This window comes from Cynoglossus semilaevis, chromosome 9 (genome assembly GCF_000523025.1).
Source record: "Cynoglossus semilaevis isolate Cse_v1.0 chromosome 9, Cse_v1.0, whole genome shotgun sequence".
NCBI classification, from domain to species: domain Eukaryota; kingdom Metazoa; phylum Chordata; class Actinopteri; order Pleuronectiformes; family Cynoglossidae; genus Cynoglossus; species Cynoglossus semilaevis.
Genome location: NC_024315.1, coordinates 14,970,313 through 14,976,312, shown reverse-complemented (window position 1 = coordinate 14,976,312; position 6,000 = coordinate 14,970,313). Strand labels below are relative to the sequence as shown.

Below are 6,000 nucleotides of genomic sequence, written 5' to 3'. Positions count from 1 at the left end.
CCGAATACAAGTCACACGAGGGAGGGGGAGGGGCTGCATTCCTCTAACCATCTCTAAACAAGAGGTCTGTATTTATTTTTGGGCACAACTCCTGCATCCCACATGAGCGGGATTCCCTCGGACTGTCTGGCAACTTCATTTTCCCAGACATCTCTGTGTACACACGTGTTCTGGTCGTCTGTATTTGTCGTTCAGGCATCACTGTACATGATGTTTGTGATTCCCAGAGACAAGGAAAACAGGAACAATATGTTTAGGGTTGTTACATTGGTACTGTCCATATGATGAACATCTGGTGTTTATTACTGGTCGGCCTTCTTCCTCTGGGGCACTGCTACCCTCTATCAGACATAAAACTTTCATATAAAAAGTCATCAAACGTTAGGTTTATTTAAGTTATCCGCAGCAATTCAAAGTAAACATGTCATGTGAAATTACTTCCATTTGATGATGATTTGATGACTTGGCCTCCAAAAGAAAAGTATCTCACCAAAGGTCTCGCAGAGTGCAACAAAGTCATAATTCCTTCTGAAACATTTAACATATGTTGACTTCTGTAACGCACACCGCAAGTGTCAGTTGATCAAACTTTGTGCGCACCTTGGCTCCAATGAATTTAAATCACTGGAGAGGAGTTCTGAGTTCAAGATCTGTTTGTTTTGTCTACTGTCAAAAATCAGAGAGAGTTAGAGACGAAACACACACACATTCACACACACACGTCCATTTGTGCAAACAAAAGAAAAACTGACTGTTACAGTTGTCAACTGGATTATGGGTGATTGTAGACTGATTATTATTGTTGACAACAACAGCTTCACCCAAAAAGAACTCTCAGCATGTTCTAGAAGCCACTCAGGATGAACAGTAATAACACAGTAATGACTGAAGTTTAGCAACTCATTCGTCAACCTGCTGTTATTTGTCTTTCAGCAAAATACAGGAAACTTACCTGAAAGGTACATTAAACCAGTACAAGGCTTCACAAATGTATTGATAAATATTTATATATTTGGTTCAGGCAACTAAAACTGGTAAAATATCCTCAACTAAAACTAATTTTACACATCAATTTTATTTTTTGAATTAAATTTAATTATTTGTACAAAGCAACAGCTTTAAGCAACATTCCAGATTTTTGCTATCAATGTTATGTATATAATAATGTAAAACAGTGACACTGACCAAACATGTTAGAGACACAGAAACAGTAATAATGACTGGGTTGTTGCTAGATGCGATCATTCTTGGCCATTTTTCTACTATAATGATTCAGTGAAAACAAAACAAAAAATGACTTAAATGAAGAGCATGCTGGCCACATCACATCAAACTGAGACACATTGGTTTAACTGAAGCCTGTAATGTGTTTAGTCAGAGGAGGCTGTGACAGCTGGGAGTGGAAAAATATTTTGGATTCCAAAACCACTCAATCAAACGTGTTAAAAAGTAACTTTATGAGTGAATTTGAATCGGAGGATAGTACTGATTTAGAGTAGAACTGACAGATACAGGAACAAGGACTTAGTGGAAACAGCTGCTACATGTAATGTTTTCATGCTGAGTGTAATTAAGAGGCAGTTCAGCGACAGATAAGGGAAGTGTGGGTAAAAAGTCTGTGTCTGTGAAGTAGGTGTCCTCCCATCCAGGATACAAGACATTCCTGCCTGACATCATTGACAGAACTACTAATCCCTCTCTCCCATTACATTTGATTGGACCGGTTCTTCAGGCATTTCAAGTCATTTCAGCTTAGACAAAGCCCTAGGTCCTGATTGTGAATCAGCACAAGTTGAGGCGACGCAAAAAGAATCGGTTGCTTTCAGGTAACGATCCAGTTCGCATTAGCTGATATTTGTACAAGGGTACGTTTCTCATGAAACTGAAACCTCTCCATCATGGGATACAGTGGACACAGCCTGTCTGTAACTGCCCTGATATTTGCAGAGTCATGGTCAGTCAACAACACAAACACAGCAGCTGTGATGGAGATGTGGCTTTAGTCCATGTCTCATTAACCACCCACCGTTGTTTAAAGGCTAATGGTGAATGCTGCACTCTGGTACTTTAGGTAAACAAACAGTTAAGATCCTCCCCTATTTCCAAAGAAGCAGAGCAGCCACTGAGTAAATCTTTACACTTTTAATTGATTCTGGTATTAGGGCCCACAGGGTGGGTAATGATGTTAAAACACTTGCCTTACAGGAAGACGATCACTGGTTCGATCCATGCTCAATCTTTCTGTCAGGAGTTTTATGCATCTAACGCATCTAGTAAACTTTAACCTAGACTTTCTACTTTAGACTTTCATTTTAAGAAAACCAGACTCAGAGCTAAGTTCTGACGGTACACATAAAATAATAGGGGAAGCCACATTTGGCCTTGAGTTTGACGTATGTGATGTAGAAAGTCCCTGTGTCAGGTATAAGGAAAGTACTTACTATTTAATTTAAGCTAAGGATGTTTGTTTAAGGAAAAGAAGAATCACCAACCAAACGAATCTGAACTGACCTGCCAAACAGGTGGCAACAGAATGAGATCATCCTGAACCTGCAGTTTATGGATGACTTAACTTTGGTGGCAGTGTACCTGAGACTAAGTAAGCTATGAGGCATATAAAGCTGTTCATCAGTTTATATTTCACTGCTACAGGATTACACAGTCACACTAATGTACTCGTCTAAAAATGTCTCGACCCAGAGGGGATTTAATCTCTGGATTGTTGAATGTTTTACAGTATACCACAGATAATTCCTGACAAAGTGCTGCCTATTTATTTTTCTTTACGTACATAGTGGATGATGCATTAATCTCAATACACTCTGCGCTGATGTATTTAGATTGTTTCTCCAGCGTGGCTGTACATTCAGCAGAACTACACTCCCAAAGGTTTCTTATCTCATCTGTTCACAAGTGTTTTCATGTCCAGAGGTTAATGCAACAGAATTGCAGGCAGATGATCAACACAGAAGCTGCTCCGACCTTGGCAGCTCGATAAAGACACAGCTGTCAAATGTTGTAAATGTATTTCACTGAGAACACATTCAGTGAATGTGGAGATAAAAATGAAGTATCCTCTTACATTCAGTGAAATACATGTGGAGATAAAAATGAAGTATCCTCTGGAGAAAAGAACGTTTTAAGGGCAAGAGTTTGTATCTTCTGTGCACAAAGTGAGAAAAGATGAAGATAAAATAAACAATTGCCCAATTCTTCAGGGGGTCCAGACCATGGTCTCCATACCTTAGGTTGTAAATACAGTATGTTGAATTCCAAGAAGTGTGCAAGATATTATCTCTTGTGCAAAACCTTTTAATACATATTCTAAGTCTTCAGGGACTTTATTGACCATTTCTCCAGAATTAAGTATTTTTTCTGTGCCCAAGAATTGTTACATCAAGGGCAACTGGACGGAGTAGGCTTTTTGAAGTTCAGAACTGAAGAAGCCTCTTGGATGAGAGGTGAAACGTCTTTACAAAACCTACTCTGTCCAGTTGCCCTTGATCTGGATAAGATTACCTGGATGACTGAGAACCTAGAAAGATATGTTTTCTATGATGTCCTCCTTCTGCCTCATCTACACAAACAGACTCTTTGACCTCATTTTGCCAGTACAGACACTAATGTTAGCCGTCTTCTGACAACAGCAGCTTCAGCCAAAGGAGTTTATTTTGAAGAAACTGTTGAACCAAGACTCCTCTTGTCTACGTCTGACGGGTTTGAGTCATCGCTACCCTGTAGGGCCTCACACAAATATCTGGTTCTCAAAAAAATGTGTACAAGTGTTCAGTATGAGACACGTCGACCAGCATGGGAATGTGGGCACCCTTCACATGTATACACATGGAAATAAAGGTTGTCCTTGAACCTTGACCTACACACTCTCAAACACTGATGCACACATCAATGTGTGTGTGTGTGTGTACATGCCAAGTTTATTTGTACAAATAGGCACCATATATTTACATATAGCTTTATAACATGTATATCAAATGTGACCTTATTTTTTGATTCACTTTAATTTGGGATAAATTACAAAAAGTTACTAAAGATTTAATGTAAAATATCAATTGTACTTGGTATTATATAAACCTGCTCTGTGATAAAACACACAGGTCAGAGATAATAGACAAACAACCCTTGAAGCTCTGTGTAAGATACATAATATATTTGGATCGAGGTTAAAAGCCAAGTCTTGTCTGTGGCTGTGGCTGTGAATCAACCTGTAGGACTGTCTGTAGTTCAGTGATGTCCAAATGAATCATGGGACACAGAGGACCGGTGGATCCTGTGTCTCAATGCCTCGACTCCCTCCATCCTGCCGTCCCATTCACCTGCACATTCTAAGGAGGTGACTGCACTGCTGAAACACCACGCTGTGATCATATCGCATGCCTCCCCTATGTGTACATTTTCCGCTTTTTGTTAGCACTTAGCTACACACACATTTGGACACAGCTGCTTCCTGTCTGAGAACAACACAAAGTATGTTTCTAATTATAACCCTGATGGCAGGGTTAGACTCATTCTATGCAGGTCGCCACTGCCACCGGGATTTATGACACCGAGGTCCGGGCTTCAAACCACGGCACACGCAGGAGACAAAGCTGTTCACTTTCAACAGCTGTAAATCAGACATTATAGCTGGTAGCTGCCAATCTGCACGCTGCAAACTGAGAGTGATGTGTATGAGGTGAGAACCCAAATCTGCTTGATGACTTTGTTTGGACACAGGCATTTCATAGGCCTCAAAGTCAAATGAGGTGAGGTCAGAACTTATCTCAGAACTTAGCTCAGAGTCTAGTTTTCTTAAAATAAAAGTCTAAAGTTCTACTTTAGACTTTTATTTTAGGTTAAAGTTTACTAGCTGGGTTAAATGCAGCGGTCAGATTTTATCCAAATTGCATCAATCTCTAATTCCAATTTTGCTTGATGATATTATTTTGACTTCATTTTTTATTTATTTTATTTAGAAAAAAAATCTTTTCAAATTCAATATTTCTGTTCAAAGCAATGTCAGCATTAGACCGTTCAATAAATGTTATTCCTGTTCGGCCCCTGCTTGGGCTGTGTTTTAAAATTTTGGCCACTCGATTTTGAAAACCCTGATTCACATGCTCTGATTGACTTTTCCCAATATCATCAATTCTTGCTTATTACTTTGAGACAGTTTTTCGTGACTATAAATATTTGATAAGTTATTATAAATGCTTTTCCCAATATCATCCATTCTTGCTTATTACTTCGTGAATATAAATATTTGATAAGTTATTATAAATACAGTAAGATAAGATTTTATTGATCACACATCAGGGAAGTTCAGTAAAGATTGCGACGAGAATGGGATTCGAACCCATGCGTGCAGAGCACAATGGATTAGCAGTCCATCGCCTTGACCACTCGGCCACCTCGTCATCTGTAACAGCATTGGACCGGAACGGAAGTGGCCGTTATGGTCCAGGAGTTTGAACCCCCTGCTTTAACGTATGTTTGATACATGTTTCTTTCTTCTTGCATCTGGTACAAACAGGTTTAAATAATATTTAATTCTGCTGATAGTTGCCACATGATATTACTGTTCTAAAGCCTGGTTTAATCATTTTAATCCTCTGAAAAACTCCTGTTATTTTTTCCAAAAATTAAATTAAATGTAAGTTAGCGAGCTGTTTTTTTGGATTGTTTGTTGATTGAATTGTTTTTCAGACACAGGCTGACCTTTTCTCCATCTTATTATTTCTAAATATGGATGTAAAAAAACAATAGTATTCCTTGTGTGGGCCCTGCAGCAGTGGATGAGTAATGTGTTTTGAAAGTGAAGTGACATATCATTTAAGTTTGTCTGATTAGTCACCCCAGCACCAAATAATCTTGACAAAAAGAAAAGATCCGGCCTATTTTAGCCTCGGCCTTCCAATACTGAAAACAAGAGGAAATCCTTCAGCGACAGGAAGGTTTCCCTTTTGAATGATACATTTCCAAAATATTGTGCCAAAAACAATC

General features: G+C 38.9%; 1 non-coding gene across 1 annotated transcript; it reads right to left on the bottom strand.

Annotated features, from left to right (window-relative positions):
* Positions 1-5,332: 5,332 nt before the first annotated feature.
* Positions 5,333-5,414, bottom strand: trnas-gcu (transfer RNA serine (anticodon GCU)). Its single transcript has one exon. It is a non-coding gene; the product is annotated as a tRNA-Ser (tRNA).
* Positions 5,415-6,000: the final 586 nt, after the last annotated feature.